We start from the raw sequence: 15915 nt of genomic DNA on the forward strand, positions 1-15915 counted from the left end.
GTTTAATGAAAAAATACTTCTCTTGAATTAAAAAAATACATTAATTTAGTATTTTTTATGTCTTTTTGATTTTTTATCAGTTCTTGCATTTTTTTTTCAATTTGAAAATTAATAATTTTTATATTCTATTTTTTGTTTTCATTTGAAAAACTTTTAAATTTTATGTCACATTATGTAGAAACAGTATTTATTTTCTACAATTCGAATTATTTATTTTGAACATACAAATTTTAAGTTACAAAATTATGATATAATTTTGTTGAATTGTTAAGAAAAACTGTTTCTGAAAAAAAGAAGGTTTTTCAAAGAAAAGTAAGGATGCATATGAAAGCCTTAGACGAGCAGAAATGAAGTCATATAATAATTGTAGCTTAAAACGAACAAAATTTAAGAAAAATGATAATATTAAATATAAGGGTACAGCTACTGGTAGATGAGTAAAATAGATCCTAGAACGAGAAGGAATTAAAGTGAATAAGCAGCACAAACTTAAAACGAACAGAAATTACTACAAGGGAGGGAGGGTACTACATCCCCATCTGGACCGTTTTTCACATCTATTGTGTTATTTGCGCTTTATTGAAAGCTATATTTATTTTGAGCAGTGCTTTTTAGTTTTTCCACGCATCTTGACGAAAAAAATAAAATAAAATCACCACCATTATCAAGATGACCGAAAAGAACTAATGAAAATAAACTGAATCTTTAATTTATAACCATATAACATATTGGAAATCTCAACAATTATTGTAAAGCTTTATTGGAAAGCTAAAGGAAAGCTTTATTGGAAAGCTTCTACGTTATATTTAACAGTATTTTTTGATCTGTCAATGTTACAAGTATAAAAGAAAAGAGTTTAAAACATATTTGGTTTTCAAGAAAACGAAAATGACGCAATAGCCTTTATAAAGCTTAAAGGGGGGAGGAGTTGCCTTAATTCTATTTTTAGTCATAATTGCTGTCTGCATAGTCAAAGTCAGTCAAAGTCTGCATAATTCAAGCACCCAGAGAAACTGGTCAGTTTTCTTCAGTGTATCTTTGCCTTTATGATACTATATGGCTCATTTTCACTTGACTTGGGAAAATTTGCTCCAACTCCCCCTCCCAGGATTTTGACGAAATTAAATAACTTTTTCAGACCTCTAGATAAAATTCTCTTGTACTCCTCTTCCTCTAAATGTTCGTTTGTGTGCCCTTTGGTTGACATGCTCTAGCAGATAATTATACAGCGCTGTCAGTTTTCAAACAAGCACTGAAATCTGCCAGCCCTGTATTATTATGAGAATTTATCACAAAGCGGGATCGCGTGTGTTTTTCTTCTTAGATATAAAGGCACCTGTTAGCTTCAAGCTAAATTTTAATTTCTGATTTCAAATTTTTAACAGAAAATTGATATTTGTAGCCCTTTACCTTCTTGGCAAGGAACGCTACGCTAAAAATTTAATGTGTGGTATCGGTGGTAAATTTTGTTGCATCTTTTGCTCACGGGGGTGGGGTGGGGGGGGGAGCAAATTGAAAAACTACCACTCAGTGCATTATATGAACAATTTAAGAAATAAAGGCAACATAAGCAGACATCTTGAAAATTAGGGGATAGGTTGATGGGCTTCCGCGTGAGTCCCCCACAAGTTCTAATAAGAAAAATCCCTTGTCTTGTTTTTTTTCCGGATGTGTTAAGGTTCAGTGGAAACAGCTTGTTTTGTAAATCGCACTTGCAGTAGGAATTAGGCCACCATACGGGTTAGGGGGGCTAGGGGAAGAAATAACCCTATTCCCCTGAGATTTTTCCGTAAGACCCCTGTAAATATGTAAATACAGGGGCCTTAAAATGCATTTTCTTGATTTTTGCCCCCTCCCCTCCTTCCGAGGAAAGATTGTCTCATCCCTCTTGCTCTAAAGACCGCAACTGTTATTACCTATGACTATTTAGATAATTTGGAAGGGTAAAGCTTTAGGAACGGCAGTTTTGGAAGTAAGGAGATGAGTAAATTAAAAATTACAAGACGGATATGCAGGGACTGTGTACAGTCTTCAACGAAATTTGTACAGGCATTAAAATTTATGCGGAAAGGGGGGAAATTATATTCTTAAATGCCCTTATCTCAATTTATTACTTTTTGTGTCTGAAATTGCTATTTTTTAGCTCTTGCTGTTTATATTATATGGTGGTTTCTTGCGGTTATATATATATATATATATATATATATATATATATATATATATATATATATATATATATATATATATATATATATTATATATATATATATATATATATATTTATATATATATATATATATATATATATATATATATATATATATATATATATATATATATATATATATATATATATATATATATATATATATATATATATATATTATTTTTGTTTTGTATCTTTTTTTATTTTGCATTCATTTCCTTGATTTTTATCTAGATCACATTTACATCAATAAAGAAAATTTGATATAGTGAAAAATTTTTAATAGCTGTTTAGTATAAATATGTATTGTGAATTCGTAACATAAATATACGAGGGCCAAAACCAAGGTATGATAAGCTTGTTTTGATGTTACTTGGTTGTTTTACATTTGTTTTTTCATAGGCATATATTTTGGGGGTGATACCTAGCACGGGGATACCATAGGGAATTTATGGTAGGCACGCCACTTGCCTGGGTAGGGAATTTAAAGTGCCGAAACTCTATAGGCAAGTGTGTATTCTCCTGATGAGCCCTTGTGTTGGGTTGTTGCCTCTGAATTATTTGTCTTTTTTTGTGTTTGTGCTGTTGCATTGGTGGTTTCTTTTTTCATTATATATATATATATATATATATATATATATATATATATATATATATATATATATATTACCCAAGTTATTTCAAGCAAGTTTTCGGGGATGGGCGTATTCTTTTGATTTGTTCTTGGGTAGGGGTGTGCGTTCAAATTTTGACTATTTAAGTTTTTAAGATTGTAAAGCTTTAAAAAGCTTTTCGTACTTCAGGTATTCTGGAGGGGATTCAGTTGATTCGTTCTTGGGTTGGGAGATGTTATATTTAGACCATTTAAGTTTTTTAAATTACCTATTTCTACTAACTTGTACCATATACATTATACATGTACCATACATGTACCATGTATACATGTACCATGCTAACTTGTACCATATACATTGTGCCATATACATTATTTGATGTTTTGACAATTAAAATTTGTCGTTTACTGCTTTGACTATAAATATATAAAACTCACAGCTTCTTGTGAAAGATTTGTCACCAATTAAAAAATGTCTTCTTATCTTATGTTAATTCACACACCATAAATATTTGCTCTTCGCTGATATCCTCTTAGTTTTACTTGCTTTGCTCTGTTTTATGACCTTACAAGATCTTTTGCTGACAACTGAGCTTGTTATGCTTGTGTACTGGAAAAGTATACAAAAATAAAATTGTATAAAATGAAATGTATAAAACAAAAATAAAATTGTATAAAAAAAGTATAAAATATACAAAATTGTATACTGGAAAAGTATACAAAAAAGTATGCTTGTATACTGGAAAAAGTATTTTCCTATACTATAAGGAAAAGCTTAATAAATTATATGTTATATGGTGGGCTTCCGTTGTTTCAGTTAAGTTAGGACAGTGAGATTAAAATCTGATTGAATTAAGACTGATAGGATATGATTGATTAATTGGAAACTTGAACAACATTGTCTTTCTTAGAAAATTGAAAGAATTAGGAATTCAATTTAAAATGAGATTCCGTCTACAGTAATGATGTTTTTGGGAATGATCTGTGCCAAATATAGCCAAAAAATGGCCGAAAAATCATAAAAAATAACTTAAAACGAATGGCATCTAACAGCTCAAGAAGGTATAGATTTCCTAATGTTTCCATAATTTTGTTTCTAAAATATTATTTTATCATCATGTTTTGTTATTCTTCATTAGGATTAACCTAACTTCACTTTTTGAGTGTTTCTAATAACGGGCAAGTATCTCTGCCACGCTTGACACAGTTTGCGCCATGCATGGTACGCTTTTGCCACGTGCCAGTCGTTGCACGTGATATCTTTAAGTCGGTGCCCCCTCGATGTTACTTTCTCATTTCTATTCAATTGTTGATCATCTTTTTTTTTTGTACCAATTCAGGTTTATTTTATTTTTCTTCAATTTGTAACTCTCTCATGCAAGTTGAGAAATGTCTCTCATTGTTGATTTTACTCTGGCATTCAGGATTCTCTCTATTAAATTACTAAAATCACAAATCCTTTGGTTTTGATGGGAAGTTGTATTTTCATCTTAGCACTGAGCGTATCTAGTTTTTTTTTAGATACAGCTTTTATTTCAAACGCTTCTTAGAACGTTGGTTAGGAAGGTTTCCTAACTAACCTGTGATTTTAAGTAAACGTTATTATTAAAATTACAAGGAAACTTTAGGTTATTCTTGCCATTTTCAAAATAATGTGTTGATGTTAGTTTTGTTATTTTGGTTACTCTGTATTTACGACAAATAGCAGTCAAACAGTTCGTGGTAACGAACTGTAGTAAGGAGCGACCTGGCTCAATAGTAACCGAAGCTCTAAAAAATAGAATTTTAATCAATAGTAGCCGAAACTCTAAAAAATGGAATTTTAATCAATAGTAACCGAAACTCTAAAAAATGGAATTTTAATACCAATAGTTACATCAAAAGAATCACATTTTAATGCTGATTTTAAGTATATAAGTTTCATCAAGTTTAGTTATACCCATCAAAAGTTACGGGCCTGAGAAAATTTGCCTTATTTTAGAAAATAGGGGGAAACACCCCCTAAAAGTCATAGAATCTTAACAAAAATCACACCATCGCATTCAGCGTATCAGAGAACCCGACTGTAGAAGTTTCAAGCTCCTACCTATAAAAATGTGGATATTGGTTTTTTTTTGCCAGAAGACCGTATTTTTGCCGAGTTTTTTACTGTTTTAAAAGGTAGAGTTAAGAGAAAGAGTCAAACTTTAGCGCAGAGAGCGGGGCTTTGAGGAGGAAAAGTCCCCTTCATATACGGAGTAATTTCTGTTCGTTCTAAGTTTTAATGTCGCTCCTTACTTTCAGTTAAAAAAAACTTGTTTTTTTAATTTAATTCGAATAGGGATAAACCCTTTTATTAGATAGTTAAAAAAAAAAACAATCAGGAAATGTAGGCTACTGATCATTTTTTGATTAATTTTTTTACTGTCTAATAAAAGGATTTATCCCTCTTCAAGCTGCTATTTATCGTCATGGAAAGGCAGTGTGGTCTCCAAATTTACTTACTCTGTGTTGTGTCTTTAGTTGTTCATTTTTTTTTTTATTGATTGCCGTTGTTACTGTCTCCCATTTATTATACACCTCTCCGTGCATGCATGTCCCTTGACAATGCCGTACTAGAGTCGTACCTGTTGGAGGTTCTCCCTGGGGAACACACGCAGGTTGACTACAGGTTGACTTACTTGACAATGATAACAATTTGCCTCTTGTTATAATTCTGTACCAAAAATTATCACTTTTGAATTGCATTTGTGTGCTTTCGAAGTCGACATTTGGCTGATGATGAGCTTTTATATTTTGTGCCCTGGGTGACTGGGACTCATTAATTAGAGCCTGACCAAGTCTCAACTTATCAGTATTGACAAATTATTAATATTGTTATTTAACAATTTCTCAAATCGTGTAGTTTTTGTGGGGCAGAGGCTTCTAGAATCTTCGTAAGGCTCCATTAGGTATTTTTTCTTCTGGTATTTTTTCCATTAAGTATTCATTAATTAGAGCCTGACCAAGTCTCAACTTATCAGTATTGACAAATTATTAATATTGTTATTTAACAATTTCTCAAATCGTGTAGTTTTTGTGGGGCAGAGGCTTCTAGAATCTTCGTAAGGCTCCATTAGGTATTTTTTCTTCTGGTATTTTTTCCATTAGGTATTCATTAATTAGAGCCTGACCAAGTCTCAACTTATCAGTATTGACAAATTATTAATATTGTTATTTAACAATTTCTCAAATCGTGTAGTTTTTGTGGGGCAGAGGCTTCTAGAATCTTCGTAAGGCTCCATTAGGTATTTTTTCTTCTGAAAATAGTCGAAAAAATACTAACATAAAAATTAATTGTTCCCCCTTCTCCCTCGAAAAAACGCTCTGAAAGCAATGGAAATAAATATTTAAAATGGACTAAGTTTGAAAATTACTTAATATTTGATTTGAATATGCATAGACTTACCTAGTTCTACGGCATTTATAATATATCCCTTTGCGTTATCGTACTTATTTTGCTAGGTTTTTAGGTTGCTTTCAAATTGAGCGCCCTTTAGTTATGAATTATTTTATTGCTAAAATTATGAATTTCTTGGTTCTGAGACTGAACTAAAGATCCGAGTCCCTTTAAAAACACTTGAATTAGAGTATTTATGCTGCAAGTTGCGATAGTCTTTATTGAGCGAAGTATTTGGTTTTCCCTGATCTTGTATGGTTATGGTTTTATCAGCTTCATAGCTGTTACATTTTTTGTGTGAAAATTCCTATCTTTTTTAATGGCATTTTTCTTGTAGAAGTTATGCAGATTTACGAGTCAGCCATTCTTTTTAGTGAATGCCATTGCCGAGTTTTTATTATTAATTTTTTAGTCCTTAGATTGAAAACTAGAAAATCCACTTTTTCTTTAGAATGGATTCTGGGATTCAGTAAGTTATAAAATTCTGCTGTTTGAAAACGAGACACTTAAGGCTAATGGTCTTAATTTGTGTCCAATGCTATTTCTCCTATGATAGAAAATCATGAATAACTTCTGCGATTTTGGTGATTTTGAACTGATTTTTTTTTTGATGACTCTCGAGTTAAAAAGAAAAAAAATGTTGGTTTCACTTTTTCTGTATATGCTTTACCTATTGTGCAAAAAAAAGAAATCAAGTTATTTTAGTTTGGTGAATAAAAATTTAGTGGATGGGAAATGACAGTAGATTTTTTTTTTAGTTCATCCTGCCAGTATTTAAAAAAAAATGTTGGTTGCAGAATTGTTATATTTTTATTTTTAACGGTGCAAAAAATTATTTTTAATTTTCAACATTTTTCTTGCTAGAAGGTATGAAGTTGGCTCCAGAGGGTAGAATTTTGGATCATATGTAGATTTTATAATCTACAACCATTACAGAAAATTTCTGATGTCTATCATAAATAGTTTGAAAGCAAAATCAGAAAAATACAATTTCAAAATGTGCTTACTTTTTACTTATTTTACCCCTGTTTCCGGCTTAATAGCGTTGTTCATCAGCCAATAGAAAAAAAGGCGGGATTCTTATCCAATTTTAGGCATTACGCCTCCAAGGCATTGTGTCTCTGATTAGTTGACTTGTCAACTGAAGTCAATAAGACATTTGAGATATGAGGAAGAAAATTATCAACAACAGGTGGCTGAATTTAAAATACCGGTAAGTAAAAATTACATATACAAGTTTCATTCCCTCTTGTCCATTAAATAAAAAAAAACAAGTTTTTTTAACTGCATGTAAGGAGCGACATTAAAACGAACAAAAATTATTCCGTTTATGAAAGGGGGTAGTCCCTCAATGTCCCGCTCTCTACGCTAAAGTTTGACTCTTTCTCACAACTATACTTTTTAAAACAATAAGAAACTTTAGCGTAAAGAGCGAGGCGTTGAGGAGGGGACTACCCCTTTCATATACGGAATAATTTCTGTTCGTTTTAAGTTTTAATGACGCTCCTTACTTGAAGTTAAAAAAAACTGTTTTTTTATGTAATTTCTGAACGTTTTTAAATTAATGCATGTTTTGATTTGGCTAACCGCACAACGAAATTTGCATATCTTTTTTTGTCTAAATGGCTTTCTCATATTTTCGTTCTGACGATTTTGAAGAAAATGGGGTGGGGGAGGAGGTCTAGTTGCCCTCCAATTTTTGGTAACTTATAAAAGCACCTAGAACTTTGTATATTTGTATTACATATATGAGGGGGTTTGCCCTTTCGTCAATACCTCGCTCTTTACACTAAAGCTTAAATTTTCTCCCGGTTCTTTAAGAATGACCCTAGAATCACCAAGTCCGTAGAATATATAGTTGAAATTACTTTAACGGAAAGAGCGAGGTATTTAGGAGGAGATGAACCCCTCATATGCGTAATAATTTCTGTTCGTTTTATGTTTTAATGCTGCTCCTTACTTTCAGTTGAAAAACTTCTTCATTATTATTTTTTCAGTGTTTTTTTTAATAATGCTAGAAAATCCTATGCCCCTTCATTGAATTTCTTTTCCCCCGTGACAAATTCCTCTAAGTAAAGATCCTTCAACGTAGCTCCCTCCCCTCTACCCCCCCCCCCCCCCCCTCAGCCAAAACCCCTCAACCGTTGACTTTTAATTAAAAGGAATAGTTGTGGGAAAAGTCAAGTCATGGCCAATTGTAGAAAAAGCCAAGACAGATTGTCCAATTAAGTGGGCATCAGGTCAAGGTAAACACTGATCAAAGTTTATAACTTGTAGCCCCTCCCCCGGGAACTATGGGGGAGTAAGTCGTCCCCAAAGACATCTTATTATGTTTTTTGACTATGCTTAAGAAAATGGCTATCTCAAAATTTTGATCTGTTTACTTTGAGAAAAAAAATGAAAGTGGGAGGGGGCCTAGGTGCCCTCCAATTTTTGGTCGCTTAAAAAGGGCACTGGAACTTTTCATTTTCATTAAAATGAGCCCTCTTGCGACACCCTAGGACCAATGGGTCGATACAATCACCCCTGGGAAAAAGAAAACAAAAAACAAATAAACACGCACCCTTGATCAGTCTTCTGGCAAAACAATTCTATGACTTTTAGGGCGTGTTTCCCCCTTTTTTCCAAAATAAGACAAATTTTCTCAGGCTCTTATCTTTTGATGGGTAGGACTAAATTTAATTAAAATCCGATTCTTTTGACGTATTTATTAGTATCAAAATTTCGTTTTTTAGACTTTCGTTTACTATTGAGCCGGGTCGCTGTTTTGTTTTTCTATGGTTCTTTTCATTTTTTTTTAGAAAGGTGCTGCTTGGAGAACAAGATAAAGATAATTTGTCAAATGGATCGAAAATTTCAGAAGAATTTTCAGCAAATCCTCTCATAGACGATTCAAATAAATTGGGAAACGGTAGTGGTTCTTACGGTGTTGATTGCCCCGATACGAATACTGAGATAGACTTATCTGGAATTCCAGATGGAAACTGCATTGTGAATCTAAGGTATTTCCTTGCTGAAGTAATTTCAGCATTCAGACACAAAATCAGTTGCGATCACGGAAAATTGATTATAAAGCAATTAGAAAAGAAAGGCCTGAAAACTGAACTGAAAGTTAAGTGTAATAAGTGTAACTGGGAAAAGAGGATTAAAGGTGAACCAGAATGTCCAGCAACAAGCGTAAAAGAATATCTTTCAAGTTTTACGGACCAGACACAGGTTGCTTTTTCCGAAAAAAAATCAAGTCTTAAAGGCTGCTTGAATTCGAAGGCTGTTTGGGGAGCCATGGGTAGTGGAGGAGGGTATTCTACACTGTGTGAATTCTTCGGGGTGCTTGGAGTGAAACCAATGTCACGAATAGTTTATTCCCGTATTGAAAGGCAGCTTGGTAATGCTTGGATGAATAGTTTATCGGAAATTTTGCTAGAAAATGGACGAGAGGCCTTAAAATCAGCCATTCATGATGATAGGTATAACGAGGACTCATACTGGACAAAAGTGATATGTGATGGAGGCTGGAATAAGCGTAGCAAAGGACACGATTATTCGGCCAAAGGATGTGTTGCAGTTATCATAGATGCATTTACGAAAAAACTGTTATATGTTGGCATAAAAAATAAATACTGTTATATATGTTTTTCTTCTGCAAACGCCAAAGTAATTCCCAAAGATCATTTCTGCTTTCTGAATTATAACGGAAATTCAAGGAGCATGGAAACAGATATTCTAGTTGAAGGCTTTCGTTCCAGTGAGGAGATGCACGGATTACAGTTTTTAGAGTTTATCGGTGATTTTAATGGGGGCAGATACGATGGACAAGGGTTTTTAAATTCCTTTTGGGAAATCCCAAACTTTTTACTGTTATCGCTTTTCTTCTATTTCAATAAAAATTCTTTTTTATGTGCTTTAACCCGTATGCGCCTGAGAGGCTATATTTCTTCCAAAATAAGTTCATTAGTACGGGTATGCATTGAGTTTTTCGTTTTACACAAACTTTTCCTCTTGTTATCTTCCCAATAAATTAGTTTTATTTCCATCAATTCTGTTTATGTGCTACTTTTTCATAGTAAATTTTTGATGGAATGGCGGATTAGTCTTCTTAGTTATTTAGCAGGATGAGATTGAGGAGCACAAAAACACAAACGTACGCAAACACAGGAACAAGTCTACACACACACATCAAATTACCAATTACGCACTTATTGTTTGATGCAAGCTGTGCTCGAGTTTTGTTCGCAGGAATTCTTCAATTCAATTCAATCATATATATTTAAATAAAAACACATAATTACATGTACATAATCTGCCAGGAAAGCACAAAAGTGCTTGACTAGGGCAGAAACTTAACTAAAGAATAATTAAACAATCAACTAACAGAAACAACGAATCAACTGGATTTATCAAAAAAGAAAAAAAAGAGAAAAAAGGGGAGTGACGAAGAGAAAGAAAAGAAAAAAAAGAAAATAAAAGAAAAGATCGAAAAGAGGAGGACCGCATGATATTCAAATCTAAACAGTATTTCTGGAACGACCCTTTACTGCTCGCTTGAAGGTAGTAAGGTTATTTGAGTTCCGGATTTCCAAGGGGATTGAATTCCAGATAGCTGGTGCATATCCGTAGAAAGTCCTTTGCGAAAGCCAAGTTGGGTATCGCACAGAAGATTCTACTCCTGGAGGTAATCATACATTCTTTCATGGACTACTTTCTCATAGATCTTCGAAAAAAAGGTAAAATAGAAATGGATCGGTAATTACTCGGTTCATTTTTTGACTTCCCTTTGTGAAGGGGTAGCACTCAGGCTAATTTAAGTCTTTCTGGAAAAGTTCCCTCTTCAAGTGATAAATTAATCAGATGAGTCAAAATAGAAATAACAATTGTTTTTGTTGCTTTAACGATACTTCATCTACTCCACAGGATTGTTATTTCATACACATAATTATTTCATTTATTTCATTTTCATCACAATTTGTAAAAAGGAATTCAGAAGTAACATGACGAGGTTTAAGTTTGGGGACTGGTGGACTTCGAGAACTGAAGATTAAAAGAAAATAGCCAGGTGGGTGTTTCACCCACCTGGCTAACTGCTTGCAATTCTCAATACCCAAGGGTTCTCCCAATAGCCAAACAATTTTCATTTCCAAACGGACTCGGTCTCGGTTGAGGTTTGGGAGAGTTCACGCTTTACATTTCAAAACAGACACCCATCTCGAAAATAAAAGATTTGTCTACTTTTCGTACAAGTTCTACCATTTGCATTCAATGCACATCGAATCAAAATCTCTGAGCGAAAAAATATAGGATTACCCTTTAAATTGATGTGCAAAAGAAAACACTATTTTTAGCTCAGCAGTGGGTATATTTTCTTTTACATAACCTGTTCATTTAAATTAATCTCCGTAGAATCTAACGTGCTTTTGCTAAACAAACATCTTTTGTTTTTTTCTCCCACTTGTTTATGTTTTTGTCAAGTCTCATAAACGAGTTTGCTATCGAATAGATACTAGCAGTGGCGTTATTAAGATTCTTAGAATCTGTTTCAGAAATTGGGCGGGAACAAAAAAGACCATTAGCCTTAAGTTATATGAATTCATAAAAATATGTGGACCAAATTTAATATCTGTTTTTTTTTGTTTCCGAGGGGCCACCCACTTTCAAAAGTCGTGTGCGCCCGATTGTTTCTGTCATATGTAGTAGATGTGTACCCTACGTGGTACGAATATTTGGCGCGTCGTGGAACAAGTGCGCTATGAAGTTTACCTAACGTTACGTAATACCTAAGTCTATATGCCTTATATATATAATTTTTATGTGAATGAACTCCCATCGGCACACCCTGAATCTTGTCTGAAAGGAGTTCAAACTGAAATTTTATGAGGGGGTTGAGGCTAAGCTTAGTGCTATCCAATTTCTTCAAGGCAAATAAAAAAAAAAAAAAACAAAAAAAACGATAGTCATAAAATTACAAAAGCTGAGACATCAAGACGAATAAAACGACATTTTTTTTGGTGATAAGAATACTCTTCGTAACAATAAGGTTTGGAGGGAGGTCTTTTTCCGCAAGCTCAGTTCCCCAATCGTTGCCCCCGTATGCTATTTCTATTTTCAAGGTCACTTAAACAAACCTTGTTATTTATTTCCTTCTTTATGTTAAGGTATTGAGAAATGAACTTATATTGATAAGCAACGGACAATTATTTGAGATTCCTATAATAAGAAGCCGATTCAAATATTGTATGTTTTTTTTCTATTTTGTTTATGCCTTCACTATTATTGCAAACACCTAGTGTTAATTTATCTGACGCTGATGAACTGGCAAGTACCCTCTCCTCAGGAAGTCCTAATTAACGCTTTACCTTTGGCTACCATCCACTAAATCGTCAAGTATTGCATGGTATTTTGATAATTTCAGCCAAACCGGATCATGGGTGGGCTAGTTTTCCCTTGGATCCTTCTGGATTACTTAGTAAATTTATTCAAAGGACACGGTCTTTAGCTAAGTTCTGATAGCGGTTGAACTTGAACCGAAGAATAAGAACCTTTTCCTTTTTTCACACGTTCCTAAAAACCCTTCAACTTATCTTTGAATCTAAAAACAAAACTGCAAAATAAATTTCAAAAGTGTATTTCGATACGATACATAAAGCTAATTGAAATTCAACACATTGACAATAAACGCAGTGACTGATAGCAAAACTGTCTTTTCAAGTTGAAATATTAAAAAAAACAAGTATTTTCAACTGAAAGTAAGGATCAACATTAAAACTCAAAAATGAACAGAAATTATTTCTTACTGTATATGAAAGGGACTGTCTCCTCCTCAACACCTCGCTCTTTACGCTAAGGTTTGACTTTTTTTTTATAATTCTACTTTTAAAGTAATAAAAAACTTTATCGTAAAGAGCGAGGTGTTGAGGAGGGAGGCAACCCTTTTTGTATACATAATAATTTCTGTTCGTTTTGTGCTTTAATTTTGCTCCTTATTTTCAGTTGAAAATATATGTATTTTTTAATTTTAATATATGTATTTTTTTAATTTTTGTTTCAAGTTGAAACATTAAATTGATAAGACTCCAGAAAAGTAACCTACCATAAGCATGCCCAAGGAATATTAAACGTTCTAACGTTAAAGTTAGTTAAAAAATTAGTCAAAGTAAAGTTAGTAGTAAATAAAGTAAAATTAGTTAAAGTAAAGTTAGTTAAAGTAACTAACGTTAAAGTCGCTGAACTAGCTTTAAGGTGCTTGGGCTATATTTAATTTAACTTCCTAAAGCTTGATTGTACGCCCCTACGGACAACTTACTGTAGCTCCAAGCCACCTGAGGCCGAAACAGTTGTGCATGCTCCTTCTTCACCCCAATTTGTCTAAAGCCTGTTCTATTTTCTTCCAAGAAATTCTAATTTTCTTTTAAACCTTCCTTATAATCACTTCATACTCAATTCGGTGACGGAAATTTTACTACTAATAGTTACCATTTTAGTAGAGTTACTATTTAGTTTTCCTAGAGTAATGATATTTGATATTGGTTTATATTTTTGTTTATTATGTTAGATAAAGTCAAGTCAAAAGTAACAAATGGCAATTTTGTCTCGCGCGTTTTTAAATTTTTGTTACTAGACACAAAACCGTCTAGTGTTTTGGTAGGGATCAAGCTGACACAGTACAAGAGAAGACAAAATTTATTTATAGCGAAATTAAACTAATTTCAAGGTAAGGGACTTCTCCGTCGTAGTACGTTTCTTTAATTGCTCTGTAATAAACTTGTGTCTACTTTTTAAAATATTGGAAAAATCTGGACCCTTTCCAAGTACGAAAACGAGTAAAATCTCTTCGAAATCAAACACTGTATTCGCCCTAGCTTTTTGTCGTAGAAGCACCAAAAACATAGGCATCAAAACGTCGCTGATCTTAAATGAACCGTTATGAGATCCAAGTTGCCCCACCCCCTTAAAAAGGGTGAAAATACTCCCTCCCGGGAGGCAACTTCATTGTCTTTTTTCTTTTAATTTCACTGCAGGGAACTTTCGCTTTTATTAAATATTGATTTAAAAAACACTTTTCCACAAAAGAAGTCTCCCAAAGGAAAGTAAAGGACCACACCTAGCCAAAAATCAGCAGAAATAAAGTAAAATGATATGATTGTATACCCACTTTTAGATTTTAAAGCTTGCTTCTGCTTAATGCTATTCCAAAATACTCATGGTTTTGAATGTTTAGAATTTCTTGTGAGAGCAAGTTCAAAATAGAATTGTAATGGGAGTATTTAATGGATCTGGAAAGGGTGTAAAAAACCATGATTCGTCCTGACCGAATGGTACAAAAGTCGAACTTACAATGGAAGGGTCATTGAGTCAAGTCTCGTTGGTCCTTATGGACGAACTTACGGCCTCTAGGACGAAGGTTAGCGGCCTTCCATGTAAGACAAGCCAAAAGTCCAACAAGCTTAAATGAGGACCAGACACGCCAAAAGTGCAACAAGATCTCAGTAAGAGTGTCCAAGTCCAAAAAGTCCAAGTAAGACAAACCAAAAGTCCAACAAGCTTAAATGAGGGAAAATTTAGGGGAAACATGGGAGACGTTGGAGGATTCGCCTCCAACCTCCTATAGCCCTTCCAGCTGATGGTAGACTATCTGGGGATCGGTACCTACTCTTTCGCGGGATTCATTGATCTGCATGTGAAAATTTGTTTTTGTTTCGTTTGTTTAAATCTATATGAAGTGGCGTATCCATTGTTTTGCCGGGTAAGTAACCAAAACATTGAAATATTTGGTAAAAGTATATTATTAGATAGAAATCATATAAGACAAGTATAAACAAACATTAGATTCTCCATTCGATGCTCTTTCCAAATGTAGCCTAACAATCACTAGTATCGCGATTTGCTGTAAACAAATAAATTTCATTTGATAATTAAATGAAAGGGGCCCAGAAATTATGGAAAAAGTTTTTTTCTGGGAGAGGGGCGGACCTTCCTTCCGCCTTTTTACGCCCCTTAATTAGACACTTAATTTGACCGACGCAGGTGGGGATATAGAAAAAAGAAATTAAAAGAAAATAGAGTTTGAATAATCTAGAAACCTTCAAATTAAACCTTTTTGGTTTTGCTTCTTTTTTCAATTTATTCGACGTCAGAGGAATTGGACCTCAGATAATCTCAGAAACTTTGGAATCTAACATGCAATTTACAGGTCACACTATTTAAGTCAAATTGAAGCTTTCCCTAATTCGCAAAACTCTCTAGCGTATTCTTTCTTCTTTCAGGTTAATACTTTCTTTTTCTCAATAAATGGTTGATCTCTTGGCTTTCTGTCAGCCCTGTGACAAGATAAAGAGGGAATAGATCTCTCTCAATCAAGTGGCTAGGTTCTTCATAGCTCTGGACATGATCTTTGTTGGGATAACATCAGTAAATATGGGATTAAAAGAATCAGATATAACAACAGAACCACGCCTCGTTTGCTTCTGAAGCTGATAGGGATTTCTTTTCCTGTGTATCATTGATTCCTCTTTAATAGTGATTTCTTTTTTTCCTGTGGTGTGCATGGTCTATCATAGGGCAACAGTAGAAGAAAATATGTCCGTGAATGCTTGTGCTGAAGAATAGTAAGGAGTTAACTTATAATGATGCCTGTCACTGGACTAGCTCGAGACTATCTTTAATGTCTGAGATTTTGCTGGCCCC

At 33.6% G+C, this 15915-nt stretch overlaps 1 protein-coding gene across 1 annotated transcript in view; it reads left to right on the top strand.

Annotated features, from left to right (window-relative positions):
- LOC136040410 (protein sidekick-like) overlaps positions 1-15915 on the top strand; it is a gene marked incomplete in the record, with an annotated part of 274067 nt that overhangs the window by 50949 nt on the left and 207203 nt on the right.

This window comes from Artemia franciscana, chromosome 20 (assembly GCF_032884065.1).
Source record: "Artemia franciscana chromosome 20, ASM3288406v1, whole genome shotgun sequence".
Lineage (NCBI taxonomy): Eukaryota > Metazoa > Arthropoda > Branchiopoda > Anostraca > Artemiidae > Artemia > Artemia franciscana.